This window comes from Rattus norvegicus, chromosome 11 (genome assembly GCF_021556685.1).
Source record: "Rattus norvegicus strain SHRSP/BbbUtx chromosome 11, alternate assembly SHRSP_T2T, whole genome shotgun sequence".
NCBI classification, from domain to species: Eukaryota; Metazoa; Chordata; class Mammalia; order Rodentia; family Muridae; genus Rattus; species Rattus norvegicus.
In genome coordinates, this window is record NC_141544.1 from 24,709,676 (window position 1) to 24,725,367 (window position 15,692).

At 36.8% G+C, this 15,692-nt stretch overlaps 1 protein-coding gene and 1 long non-coding RNA gene across 2 annotated transcripts in view; both read left to right on the top strand.

The window, feature by feature from the left end:
* Robo1 (roundabout guidance receptor 1) overlaps positions 1 to 15,692 on the top strand; it is a 1,048,129-nt gene that overhangs the window by 505,689 nt on the left and 526,748 nt on the right.
* LOC108352379 (uncharacterized) lies at positions 7,878 to 13,022 on the top strand. The gene is made up of 3 exons (XR_015633715.1): positions 7,878 to 8,048; positions 10,533 to 10,729; positions 12,871 to 13,022. It is a non-coding gene; the product is annotated as an uncharacterized LOC108352379 (long non-coding RNA).

Below are 15,692 nucleotides of genomic sequence, written 5' to 3' on the forward strand. Positions count from 1 at the left end.
TTCTGCTCCCACATTTAGGAGTCCCCAAAAACCATAAGCTAACAACCACAACATATACACAGGGGACCTAATGCAGACTCTTGTCATCCCCATACTTGCCACTTAGTTTTTGTGGCTCTTGTGTGTCATGTGGAGTTGGTTCTCTGGACTGTGTTTTCTTGGCCCTTCATCTGACTCCTATAATCTTTTCCGCACTTCCCAACTCCTGTGTCTTGTGTGAGTGATATAGATATTCCATTTATGACTGGTGTTTCATGTTTTATACTCAACTGTTTAATTTAGGGAGTCACTAATGTATATCACTGACATATCAAATCCAGGATATCTCAAATTATTGCTGTTTGAATTCAGCTCAAAACAGGGTCCACAGATTTGCAACTCTTGTACCACCACCATTATCTCCAAGACAGGATGTTGCAATCATCTTAAATATTCTCTTTCTGTGTCTCCCACATACGCCAATGAGTAATTTTGAATGTGTATATTTTCCCACACCCTGGTATCACATTACTTTGAGAATTCCTCATCTACCTTCGGTAACAAGGTGAAATTCTGAACTCTCAGTGAATTCTTGCCTACACATAAGCCATCCAATACAAACTAGGCACTGTCCCCATTTTTTTAAAGTAGATAGTAACAATGTCTACCCTGTCTACTTTAGAAGTCTACTGCTTTTAAGTCAAAGATAAAATTATTTTCCTGTGCCCAGCTGACCTTGAATATTTCAGCCAATTCCCTGCAGTTCCTTTTCTTTGTCTCTCATTATATATGAGCCATTGACCTCTGAGAGCCCCTCCAGACGGTTTGCCTTGTAGGGTTAGCAGTCCATCTTAAGTTCTTTGACATCAACCACGACTGTATCACCCTTGACTTCCTAAGAGTAAGGACCTCCCTCTTTCTGTGGAAGCCTCCAACTGATCCTGTTCATCTCAGTTTATACATCATTCCTTGAGCACAACCCACCTGATAAATCTCACATCAATCTAAATTACCTCCATCACTATTTTCTTCCATTCCTTATTATAATTATTAATTGCGTACAACCTCTGTGTAGACTTAACCTCAGTTGCTTCATTTAGAATATCATATTGCTGAAAATTTTTTATATAACAGTTAGCCTTTTCATTCTAGAAAACTTTGCACCCATACTCTGTTATCATCCAGTAAAGAAATAAGTATTCTTTGCTCTTCAATAGCGATACGCTTTCTAAAACCCCACTGACAAGGAAGAGGATGTGACTCATAGCTGTAGCAGAATAAAGGTTACTCCTAAAAGAAATGAGAAAATTGATCTTGTGCAAATAAATGTAAGGGGCATGTTTCTACACTCAGCTGATGGAAAAATAATTTATAAAAGCTAAAGCCAAATGCAGTAAGAGCATAAATCCTGTCTGTAAATATAAGTATAGGAGAAGCCATTTTGTTTCTGTTTGGATTTTGGTTCATTTGAAAACAGAAAGAAAACAGCTGTGTAGATAGGGAGGTGGGGGATATCTGAGAGTAGTTGAAGAACGGGAGAGAATACTCAAAATAAATTGAACAGTATTTTCAAAACTATTTTTTTAAAACTGTAGACAAAACAGAGAAATCCCCCCATTTTCTTGCTTTTAATTTTGAAACTGCTATCTGATTTCATAAAAAGTTCTTCTTCCATGAAAATCCATGTTATTGAAGTCACTTTAAAAATAAAACTGTTGTCAGCTTTTTAAATGTTATCAATTATAAACTATTCTATATTTCAAAAATTATGTCCAGAAAACTCATAAAAAATAGTGAGATGGTTTAAATAATATACTTATTTTATTGTTGAATATAATAGGAAGACTTTTTGACTATAGAAATGTAACGCCTTTAATTGAAGAATAACACCTTTTAAAACTCACCTATTAATCAAACTTTCCTCAAGTGGATAGCTCTGTGTGAAGTAAGGATGTAATTGGTCTTTCTTTGAACACTAATTTTCATGGGAAATTAGTATATACATAAAAATATCCTTAAGCTCAGAATTCACTCATAAAGTATGTGTAGTATATTAATAATTTATATGAATATTAATATTTTATACCTGAACCACTGGTGTGGGCTGCATGCAGCTAATTGCATATAATAGTTATCTATTTTCAAATATGAAATACAATCTAAATAATAGAGTATTAAAAGCTTGTAAACTATTCTGTGATAGGTAGCCATTTATCCTCCTAAGAACTCATTTTTTATGTAGTCTTTGATGTCATAGTGAATTTGATGGTAGAATAGTAAGTTGCTTATGTCTTTCTCCCTTTTTATATAACCTTCTTTCATTACAATCCAATGCTGTAGCCTACATAAGATTAAACTCAATAAATTATATTCCATCTTATCACAATTCATAAAGGTAAAATAAATGAGGAAAGTTATCACAAAGCAAGTAACTTCCTTAGAATAACAGTACTAAATTTTCAACTCATCTAGAAACAAAAATAACACAGTATACTCAGAGAATTCCTCATACTTAAAAGCAAGACTGAATCAATATTTAATTATATTTGCTACATTTTAAAAAAAACTCTTTTTAGCAGATGTATCCTTTCTCACTCCTCTACCTTCACAGGGTTGCTTAATGTAACATAGTATCCCTAAGGAAGATCCCAGAAAAATATTTAATGTATCTTGAAATAGCACTAAGTCTTAGTCTACTAGTGATCTCTTCACTTATTTCTTTATTCATTCCTTTACGTGGTCACTAGTTATTGGTTGTATGACAAACAATATAATGAAAAAATAAATCTGGGGGATATAAATATTATGGAGGGGAATCTTTTTTAAAACCAGTGGAGACAGGAGACACTATATAGATTTTAATCTATGTTTACAAACAACACAGCAACTGATTCAAGAGTAACACTGAAAGGATACATTCAAGTTAGACTTTAAAAACAGGGCAACTTTTCCCTAATCATGGGAAGAAGACAAAGCAGGGCAGAGAAAGTCATGCGACAGCACCAATTTGTTTGTGAGACCTTGAATGCCATGCATGCTTGATCATTCTCTGGCAGGATAATGGGATAATCTACCTCTCTATTCTCCAGTGTAAATGTTCAAATGTTCAGCAAAACCTTGAAGCAGAAACTAGACACATGCTGCACAATAGAGGGGCTCCTGCTCATACGTATTTGTAGTTATGTAGTTTACCTTCCAAAAATGAAAATAGTCCCATTCTAAGTACGTGTGGGATATACAGAATATGTCTGTCAACACTCAAGTTCTACTGAACAGTATCGTATTACAGTTTTCTTGGGTTTTTTTTCCTAGAGAGGCATTTCAAGAAATGTATATGGAACTTCAAATGCACTTCTTTAAAGTGTGTGAGTAGGGTTGAGTTTTGGTTAAAATAGTTTTAAATGCTATTTCAAGATACACTAGAAATCTTTAAGGTTCTTTAGGAATGAGGCATGGTTTAAAACATTGTGCTATAGAAAAAAATTTGACTAAAGCAAATAGTAAAAGCATAAGGTTTAGTGGCACAATTTATTTAAGTTGTGTAAAAAGGGAAATGTATTACTGATTTTGTTTCATTATCATTGAATTTCAAGGATGGCCCTGAATTGCTTTAGCAATCTCTGAACATATACTCCTTTCACTTTCTAATATGTCTGTCCAAATCATAGATTCTATGTTATATGCATTTGTCCTCCTGGTCATTTAAAGATCTCAAAACCAGAACCAAGTTTAAATAGATTATAGATATATTCTATTACTTTTCTTATATTTCCCCTAAGTCAACATCATGAACTCCTTACTATATCAGATTGCCACTTCTGACATACTATGCTATCCTTCTCTATTTAAAGTGCACACTTACTGAGTTAGTATATTTATTATTTTAGTAACATGAATATATATCATGAAGCTGAAGAGTTAGAAACCCATTTCTAAGTGTGTTTTATAGTTATTTTAAAAATACTGCTATGTACACAACACACATACGTGCACAACCTTTTCTTTCTTTCTTCCTTTCTTTTTCCTTTTATCCTTCCTTTCTTCCTTTTTCTGCAAGATGAAATTACATAACATACTATATGGTCATAATTTCCAATGTTACAATTTCCTCACCACTATTCTATTTTGTTCATTCAGTGTTGTAGTTATATACAGAAATATCAATGAAAATTATCATGCTCAACTGAAATATGAGTTTGTCCCCATTCTTAATTATCTAATATATTTAATAGAGTTCAGTGAGTCCTACAAATCAAAAATCATTTTAGATTCCTTTTAAGTAATGTAAGGCATTTTTTACAGTCATTAGAATTTGTACAATAAGCCCATTTAATGTTTACTTTAATATACCTCAATATTAAAAGTTTAGTGCATATCTTAGCCTGTCCAACCACAATATAAAAATGCTATAGGCTGGGTAGCTTGTTTACAACATAAAATTATTTTACTATTCTAAAGTTGCTATTTGCGGTGCTTTGGATATTCTTGGCCCAGAGTGTAGCACTACTGGGAGGTGTGGCCTTGTTGGAGTACATTTGTCACTGTGGTGTGGGCTTTTACCCCTCCTTCTAGCTACCTGGAATACAATCTGCTCCTGACTGCCGTCGGTTCAAGATATAGAACCTCAGCCTTCTCCAGCACCATGTCTGCATGGACCGTGCCATGCTTCCTGCCGTGATGATAATGGACTCTTACAAGCACACCTGAATTAAATGTTCGCCTTTATTAGAGTTGCCTCGACCACAGTGTCTCTTCACAGCAGCACAAGCCAAACTAAGCCACTATTCAAGATCGAAACAGTCAGTGTTAGTGGAGATCCCATTTCCTTATTTCCAGAAGCATGTTCTTACCTGCTGGAAGATACAAACGCATCTTTTTTCTGTGAAGGCCCCATCCACATAACAGGATCATCTGCCAAATGCCTTCACCCCTTCGTACCTTTGCCTTGTGAACTGGCTTTCCGACCATGGGTTTTTAGGAGCTCAAACATTCAGAATATACCAGTCAGTAAGCTACACTGATTTTGGTATGAATGACTTCAGGTCAGTGGTCCCAGGAAAAACTGGACATACGGTAGTAAAGCTATCAGAACACAAAGGACTTGAGCTCATTAACCAAAAAGCGTGCTCAACTTCTGGAAAATGTATTAGTTCAATTAAAGGAGCATAGTCACCTCAGAATTATGTGTCAGAAAGCAATGAAAGAGCTGCATGTGGCCAGCACCCATGAGACGTAAGATTCTGGGGGGCTGAGGTAGAAAGCCTGTCTTTCAGGTCTTATTTGCAAGGTGTAATAAAGTGAAGCCTTGGGCTGGAGAGATGGCTCGGTGGTTAAGAGCACTGACTGCTCTTCCAGGGGTCCTGGAACCACATGGTGGCTCACAACCATCTAGGAATAAAATAAATAAATCTTTAAAAAAAATAAAAAAATAAAGTGAAGCCTTGTATTTTTACAAACAGAAATACCTATATATATATATATATATATATATATATATATCATCACATGTATACTATACTAAATAGATCCTGGAATACATTCACAGTATATGTGTTTATCTTAGCGATTCTAGATGAATATATATAATGATCTTTATTTGATTCATATGGAGCATCATATTTCTGTAATATGTTGCTAGAATAACAAAATGAGAAATATATTCCATGTTCTTCCTGCAGATTTACTTAAATGAGTGCTAGTTTCCTGATTGTGCCATACCCAGGAAGCAGCACAGCTCTTCTCTGCATTCAGAACCCGCACATGTACTCAAGAAGACATGAAAAACAGTACAGTTTCTTCAAAGTACAAATAGATGTCTCCAACAGACTAGATGTTAGCACCAAGGATTACAAGCTCACAAATTCATCACATCAACAGATAAAATGTTAATCATTTATTTTCTGCACATTTCATTGCCTTCGATCCGCTACACCTGCTAGAGTGTGAAGTGTGAGACTTGCTGTCTTCCCTTGCAATCTGTATTTCTGAACTCAGAATGTAATTCTGAATAAGATCAACTTTGACCTTATTTAAAGAACACACACTCATTGAATGCTGGATGCCTGAGATCACATAGTAAATTAGTAGCAAAACCAGTGTTAAGAACTAGGTTCACTACTTCTTCAACAGTTTTCTTAAGACCTCATTTAAATCACACAAGATAAATTAAGTTCAAATCTGTACATAAGGAGAGCCTAAAATAGATCACGTGTTTTTCTGTGAATTTGCCAAAGTGAGTTTAACCATTTTTATGGATTTTGCCTATAGTTGGGCCTGAAACCAGATTTTTGCTTTACAGATCAGATTATATCTTAGCCAGATTAAAAAATATCTCAGGAACCCTGGCAGGGTGAGCTAATCTTGGGACCATCTGTTTTTTGGATTGCTCTTGGTTTTTTTTTTTTCCAAAGGAATTCTGCCAACACTTTTCGTGTCACTGGCTCCTCTCTGAGCGACTGAATTATTCAGTGTTGGAGAAAACTTGTTCTCAGCACCAGGTTTTAAATTTTACAGTAATTGATTGAGAGTAGACATCGAGTCAGAGATGATTCACTCTGCATAGCGATTCTCACTTTCGTATAATATTTAAGAATGCTCATATGCTTGCAACTTTAACAGCTTCGAAAAAACCCACCTAGAATGATGGGAAGAGACAATAACAGATTCTTGGTGTCTGAATTAAAACTAGAAATTGCCTACAAATTCCTCTTAGGGATCTCTTGTTGGTGATTATCTAACTTGTCAAAAAGTATCAATTCCATGTAAGCGTGAGTCTAAAAAGGAGCCCCCCCCCAGATCCTCCAGATCCTCTTACAGCCCTGAAACACTGTAGCATACCTTTCTGTATAATGGCGGCGGCTAGGAGAGTTCTAAAATCTTGAAGAGAATGGTGATGTGCTCTTTGAGTGCTAAACTCATGACAGCTCGATGCCTCACATACTAGCTTTTTACTACTTTATCTATTTTATTGGTAAAAATAAAATATAACTCCATTGTGTTTCCCGTTCCCCCTCGCTGTCAGCCCCCCAATCCTTCCTACATAACCCTCTTTTACCCTCTATCAGCTTCATGGCATTTTTTCTTTAATTATTGATATGTATATATAGACATGCATACAGACAGACCCTTAAATATGTAAATACAATTTCCTCAGTCCATATCCAAGAATGTTACTAGTATGTGTATGATGTCAGGACTGACAATTAGTTATTGGATAGCTAATTGGTGTGTTATTTCCTGGGGAAAACTAATTTTTCCACCTACAATATTACTTAGTTGTCTGTAGTTCTTCGTCCATGAATGAGGCAGATTTCCCTTCCATGTTAGCGTGTCTATTGATGTCGTCTTTGTTCATGACTTGCTTAAGAAACAAATTATTAAAATGTTAATTAGAACTCATGGATATACCTTCACCGATATTTCTAACAGATGCAATTCTACAGCAAACTTCCTGTTCCTCTGTTTCTAATAATGTTTCTGCCTCCTGTGCCATGGTGATCTCTAAGCATTAAGTGTAGGAGTTATGTTGTAAATGTCTCTAATGGAACTAGGCAACACAGCCTCTCCTTCTCTCCACTTTGATCTGCTATGGCTTTCGGTAATAGTCTGTTGTAAAATGAAGTTGCATTGATAAAGTATGAGAACTATACTTGCCTCTGGATAACGATTGGGAATGTAGATAAGAATTGTGCTCATTTAGTAAAGAGGTAGTTTAAGTTCTCTTCCAATATCCATCATTTTCTAGCTCCAGACATTTGGCTAGGTTTCCATGACAAGGCATAGTTTTCCTCTTGTGGTGTTAGCCTTGAGTCCAATTAGGGAAGTATTGTGATGTATGCTGTGATGTATGCGTGTCACTATTGCACTGATTAATGCTGTAGTCTGTAGGCACAGTGGGTGGGTAGGACTTTTTGTTACCTCTCTCCCTTAGAAATTGTATGACAGTTCATACTAGCTCTTAAATCTGCTCATGTTTCATCTATATCAAGTCATATGGTTATGTAAGGCTAAAAACAAGGATGAAGAGTCAAATCTTATCAAATACTTGGAAAGTGAGGCAAACAGAAGAGGTAAGAACTAAAAGCTTGAATCTTTTATTTATTTATTTATTTATTTATTTATTTATTTTTACACTCCAGATTTTATAAGTGTCATGTTTGGACAAGAACAGATGACTATATTGAAGAAAGATCTGAAGAAAATATGTGGCCAAATAAACAGTAGGGGAAAAATCTCACAGAATAATTCAGAAAACAGTAGCTGAGTTCATGTAGGTAAAAAGATAAGTTGGCATTGACATGAATAAACACAACTATATCCACATTTGTAGAAGACCAAATAGTGTTCTATTGGGCGGCTTGCTATAGCTAAAATTTGCATTATGTATACAAAACACTCATGTGAAATAAATCATCAAATAGTTTAACAGCCTTATACAAAGACCACTTAATCATTCTGTTCCTTGTGTTCATCAATGCAGTAACGGATATAGGGTACTTAAATTATCACATTCTGCTAGTCTTTATTTTTGAAGACTTTATGTAGTTCTTATTCTAAATGATGCTTAATCAGACTTGGGAAGGTGAAAAGTATCTAAAATCTACTAATATGGAATTCTAACATTTTATTTATACACACACACATACACACACATACACAGTCTGATAGTGAATCTACAATCTAAAATTCATTTAAAGAATTCTCATATAAATAAATAAAATATTAAAAATTAAGGAGGGGTCTTGAGAGAGAGAGATAGTTCAGTGGTTAATAGCATCCACTGCTTTTGCAGAGGACCTGAGGTCAGTTTCCAATACACGTATCAGATATAATAGCAAAACATGAAACTCCAGCTCCAGGTGATTTGGCGGCCTCCTATGGACTCCTTAGATACCTTCATGTACACAATATCCATAATGGCATGAAATATATGCATAACTACACATTAATCAAAATAAATACATCTTTTAAAACAAACAGAAATGAGCCCATGTATTTTTTTTTAATTTCTATTGCTTTTATTGATTACTTGTTTTTTTTTCTTTTTTTTTATTATTAACTTGAGTATTTCTTATATACATTTCGAGTGTTATTCCCTTTCCCAGTTTCCGGGCAAACATCCCCCTCCCCCCTCCCCTTTCTTATCGGTGTTCCCCTCCCCACCCTCCCCCCCCTTGTCCCCCTCCCCCCAACAGTCTAGTTCACTGGGGGTTCAGTCTTAGCAGGACCCAGGGCTTCCCCTTCCACTGGTGCTCTTACTAGGATATTCATTGCTACCTATGAGGTCAGAGTCCAGGGTCAGTCCATGTATAGTCTTTAGGTAGTGAGCCCATGTATTTTTAAAAGGGGAAGTAACCTGTCCACCAATTAAAGATGAAGCATTTAGCACATAGTTTCCCCAGAGTGACCATTTCAAAAAGGGAGATGGCACTGAATGGAGCTAAATGTCAAACAACAGCAACAAGTTCTTTAAAATTTTCTTGTCAAGGTACATGGGTCTTTATTAAATTGTTGCGTCACTAATCTAATGGTACTTAAATTAGAGCCCTGAAAACAGACATCTCTGTATGACTATATTCTAGTCTCCATGACTAACTCTGATCGTTCCCACCACTCATGTAAAGACATTTCAGAAGGCAGTGTGAGCAAATTAAAATTAGGAAATCTCACAACAGATTAGAAAATCTAATTGGGCAAGATAAATATTATGAATTCTTACAACAATAAAACTATTACAAGTTAAACAGTATAAATAATATTTTAATAAAACTTCAAAAATTTACTCCTTGAAAACTTTATAGGCATATCAATGTATCATGATCACATCCACCTCTCATTCCTTACCTTCAACTTCCCCCAGGACCTCCCATTCCATATCCTTGTCAATTGCTGCTTCTTTATTTCTTTCTTTCTTTTTCCTTCTTTCTTTTTCCTTCTTTCTTTCTTTCTTTCTTCTTCTTCTTCCTCCTCCTCCTTCTTCCTTCTTCTTCTTCTACTACTACTACATCTCTTCCTCCTCCTTTCTCCTACTCTTCCTCTTCCCTTTCTCCCTCTTCCTCTTTCTCTTCTTTTTCTTCACTCCTCCTCTTCCTCTTCCTCCTCCACCTCTTTGTATTTGACTAAACCCAATTGCTGCTACCCATATGCCTGCTCCTGAGTGTGATGTCATCCCACTGAGATGTGAGGAACCTATTAGTGGTACTGTGAAGTGTTATCCTCTAGACATGACATGGCTGTTGTACACACATAAAGTTCCAGCAGTTTTAGTTACATGCACAAGATCCTCACAAGAATAACCAAGTAAAAACCTCACCGTTCCAATTGTCTACTGCCCACTATCTGACATAAAATGGTTCTCTTTCCTTTATAAGTGTTTTTGTAAAAGTAAACATTGTACAAAATAAAGTATCATCAATATAATACCTTCAAGACATGTGGATAAATAGAGATTAGAGTTCCCTAAGGTGTTTTCTCTCTTCGAGTTCTATGTGAGGAAAGTTTAATTGATAGTCTTAGCACTGTTAGCATTGTTTTACATGTGCTTCCTCTGGCAGGTTCTGTGATTTTTCACAGGAAGCCTATGAAGTAGAAGTCATCACATCTTATACAGAGTGAAACATGAGTTTATGTAGAGTTGTGTAACTCACTAGATGAGCACATTTGGAAACTTCTCAAGTGAGAGTCAAGCTGGCCCTCAAATCAGTACTTTGTCCATTTCTGCAAGAGGAATAACACAGGGCCCTGGCTCTAGGTGAGTTGAAAGATGCTGTGAACTATATTAAAAATCAATCTAGCTCCTGGGATTCAAAAACCATACATGAAAGAAATCTCTTGGAAAAAAAGTACTTAGAACTATGGGCTCCAGCTCCTGCACATTACTGAGATCATTTCCAGTACTTGAGTCTGTTCATAAAGCTTTACAAGACCAGAAAGTGGTCTTTCTTGAAACAACAAGCTTTGCCTAAATCCTTTCCCCATAAAAGGCAACCTTCCCCAGCCTTGATCCTCTGGGTAGATAAACACAGGCTGATCCACATCGCCTAAATCCTAGCTCAGTTCCACTGACCAAGGAAACAGGAGTGACCTCACCCAGATACAGCCTGCTTTCTTGCTTCTTTAAATCACCAGCCACTTATGTGCTGTCTTCAGTCACACCTATGAAATTCTTCACATGTCCTCTCCCAGCTCTTGAGTAACTGTGTACTCTCTCCCGCTCTAGACATTATTCAGAATCTTAACTAAATGTACATCTGTTCCCCCAAAGCCCAGGAAGACCTAAATTCCAAGTCTCTGTTGGTAGGATTATAGTCTTTTAAAAGAAGGTTCTATTGAGCAAACTAATATGAGGAAACAGCTGAACAATAAGATTCTGTGCAATGTCTTTCCAATAATACACTGCTTAATCCTTTCTCATTTGGGGCCTTTAAAAGTCGTGTATTTACTCTGCATCCCACATCCCGCCACTGCTTTTATTTTGATATTTTTTCACTTGACATTACTAGCTATTGTGTAAGAACAACTCCAGAGGAAGCAGAGGGTTCCAGCAATCAAACAAGACATTCTGTTTAGCGTAGAACATAACAGTACAAAGTAACTGCCAGTCTGTAGTAAGTGCAGAACAAACGTGCATCAGTGGCAACACCAAAAATGTTTCTGCTTATAGGTAGCGAATGTGTTAACATCCCATCAAGTCAACTGCCCTAGGAGTTGCACTAGGTGCTGACGCTTTTCCTACAGCTCTCATTACCTCCTACTCAGAAGCAAAGCAGGAAAATTGACTAGCAGTCCTTTAACCAAGTGATGTTAAAAAGTCACACACACACACACACACACACACACACACACACACACACACACACAAAGAATTAATCCTGCTAATGTTCACTATATCAACTCAAACACACATAGACTGTCAAATGAATATGCAATGTATCTTATAGGATTATGTTATTAGATAACCTGTTGATATCAATTTCATATTTAGAGGTAAGAACATTAACAATTTAGGACCTTTTAAAATATTGTGCAGATATACTCTTAGAGCACAGACATATTAGGAATCACTCACTTCCTGACTTACCAATCAGAATTGCCCTCAGTTGCCATTTACCTATAAATCTGGAACAGCTTACTTTCTATAGCATGCTAGTATTTTTCAAAATCTTCTTTTATAACCGTGCTCTGCCCTCTTAAATAAGCCATAAGATTGTGTTATACTTCAAAGAGCGATTCAAAAATTGTGCTGGTGTGAGCATAGAACCCACTCAACAAGAATGTGCAGATCTCCCACAAAGTTGTGATAACCCCCATCACCAACATTCCAAAAATGGTTAATGTGTTGTAGTTTTCTCTCCTTGTGGAGCTGACTTTGTTCTACTTGTCCTGGGGGCACATGTATTCTAAGCATCATAGACAGACACTGTGATGAAATGTTACCCATAGGTGATTCTTGGCTTCTCTGACTAGTGTCCGCATGAACTGACAGAACACTGCTTTACTCTCTTTCAGTATCAGGTATTTTCTTACTTCTATGAACATATAAAGAATTGCCAGGTTTCTAGAACAGTCTCAAACGGGAAATTGTACAATATTACATCCTCTATTTCCCATTCTAGCTCAACAGTAACAGGCAACTCCCACACTCCTCCACAACCCAATGAAGGAGGGATGGGGGAACCATGTTTTTCTCTTTTAAACTTATACACAATAAAACTGATCGTATCCCTCCATTCCTCCCTCTCTCTCTCTCTCTCTCTCTCTCTCTCTCTCTCTCTCTCTCTGTGTGTGTGTGTGTGTGTGTGTGTGTGTGTGTATCTGTGTGTGTCTATGATACCATTTTCCTCTAGTTAGACTTTGCCAAGCTAAAAGAACAAATTTGCTATTTATTTTTAGGTAATGACTCCACTTAAAATTAAAAGGATCCAGTGTCTTATTAGACTTTCCAGTGGTTAAAAGTGAATGGAATTTTTCAAAAACCTTCAGCAAATATAAAATGTTACTACAGTATCCAACAACTTTCTCTATCAATAAAAAGGATAAAAAAAAATTTCAATGTGACTTGCAATGTGTAGCCTTAGTTTACTCAAACCCAGCCTTCTTAATTATTGAAACATTACATGGCATTATTTACAGAGCATGAGAGTCTGCAGGTTTGAAACAGAATATTCCTTAAGAAAAGAGGGCATTCTCACTAACCCCAGGGTAAACAAAGAGGGATAGAGGCAGGCTCCTGGCAACAAATTATGAAAGTTAAATCTACAAGTTAAGATTGCAGAGAAACTTTAAAACAAACTTCCCTTCTTTGCCATTCTTAGTTTCTTAGTCCTTTACCATTTTTTTTTTGGTCTTTCATGGACAGCCAAAATTTAGAAAATGCACCAATCCCATAGTTACAATGACTAGAAGGAACCCATTCCCAGGCAAGTGAGTCCTGTGTCTCCTTCATGTCTGGATTATACTGGAGGGATGCTTAACACAGCCCTGCATTGGTAACAAGCCCCTGCACTCCCCAGAGTGGATCCCTTTTCCTACCTTATCCTAAACCTGACAATCCTTAGGGAGTTCACATCCTTCAGCTTCTCCCCTTTCTCCATGGCTGTTCACTAGCAATCAAGAACATTGCTTAGCAACAAAACCAATCTGCATGCCCTTACTCGTTCAGGACGTCCTTACTCCCACCGAGTGCACATTCACAATCCTGTGTTTGCCATGTGTCAGGAGGATGCAGAGACCTGGACAGATTCTAGATACACAATAGTTCTTCCCACTCAACTTGCAGATTCTCCAGTCATGTGGACATCTTTTCCATGTCCAGGCTACATGTTTCATGGAAGCCAGATATTTCTGGAATAATTAAATGCCATAAAATAAAAATATTTTTACCAATTAAATTTTAAAATCCTGGAGCTGAAAATGTGGCTCAGGACTTAAAATCACTTTCTAATGATCATACGGAGGACCCAGGTTCAGTTCCAAAAATCCACAGGAGATAACTAACAACCACTTGTAACTCCAGCTCCAGGGAGCCAATGTGCTCTTCTGGCTTCCACAGACATCTAAACACACACACACACACACACACACACACACACACACACACACACACACACACACACACACACACGGGGAGATAGATATGTATGAATGGATAGATAGTGGATAGATAGATAGATAGATAGATAGATAGATAGATAGATAGATGCATACATACATAGGTAGATATATAGATAGATAAAAAAAGAAAGAAAGAAAGAGAGGAAGGAAGAAAGAAAGGAAGAAAGAGAGAAAGAAAATACAGAAAAGATAGGCAGATGGATGACAGAGAAATGTGAAAATAGATAAGAAGTACTAGCTCTGTATTTCATTGCTCAAAAGTAAACAAGTTAACATTTTATTGTCAGGATCAATACTACATATGAGGGAACTCTAGATATCAAAGAATCAGAAATTTCCTTGCACCTCCCTTTGAGGAAAGCTCATCTCATGTCAAAATATGATATACACAGACTGCTAATGGCTCAGCTTATCCTTTTCAGTTTTATAACAGGGTAGAAGTGATATATATCTACTGGAAATAGTTCTTCAAATGTTGAACTTTGACCTTTTCCTTTGACCATGATGAGCTCTGCCCATGTTAGACGGGAGAGTCCACAGTTTGCTGTCAGTCATGAAACCATAGAGAAAACCATCAACATTCTTTATCAGAATATACTGCTAAGCTCCAAATAGTTATGTGGATAAATACATTTTCTGCGAAAAACAATGTGTTCGTCTTGTGTTTTTCAGTTCGCAATCTTTTTTCAGTTCACAACATTATTGTAAGTAGAAGAATATTTGCATATACTCGTGGGTGAATTGCTATACCAGTGACAAACTTCAGTTCATACTCACTGGCATCATCAATACTAACAAGGACAAGAACCTTTGGGTACTGGGCCAGTGTCATTTCAAAGCTGACTAGGGCAGAAGTACTGGGGCCACACACTGCCTTTCTATTATAATAATGCATGATAGAATACATGCAGGGACAGATCAGGAGTGATGTTCTGTGAGTTTATACAGAATAGAAATATCTATGTAGCACAGGGAAATAAAAGGGAGTCTAGGAGTGGGAATTCAAAAGGGAGATTGCCTCAAAGCAATGCTATATATACACACCAAGTGAGAGAGGGTGGAAAGAAAGAAGGAGGAAAAAAAGGAGGAAAGGAGGGAGGGAGAGAGGGAGGGAGACTGACTTTTTCCAGACTACATGTTGACTTCTCATGGTGCTCTCAGGAAAGTGCATTGTGAATAAAAAACACTAAGCCTTGCATTGTCCACATCTAAAATAAGGCCCATGGCTACTTGTTCAGAGAATGCTAGACATGATTAAGCCCTGCTACACAGGCCCTAGCCATTGTAAAAGTCCAATACTTTTTTCTTATCATACTTATCATACTAATATTGCCATGCATCAGGTTTTTTGGGTACTAGGAGTGTATTTGATTACTTATACCTACATAACAACCTTTGTGTGGTGGCTTGAGGATGTCATCAAATAACTTATCTAAATGCACATTATTACTGAGCCCTAGTGGGAGGATTTGAATGACGCTCAGAAACTCATGTTCTCAGTCCCTATGCTACACTAGCTCTCCACAGTGGCAGCACAAAGCATTATCATGAATGTGCCTATGTGTAGACTGGTGGTGGGTGGGGAGGTACAAAAGAATGTT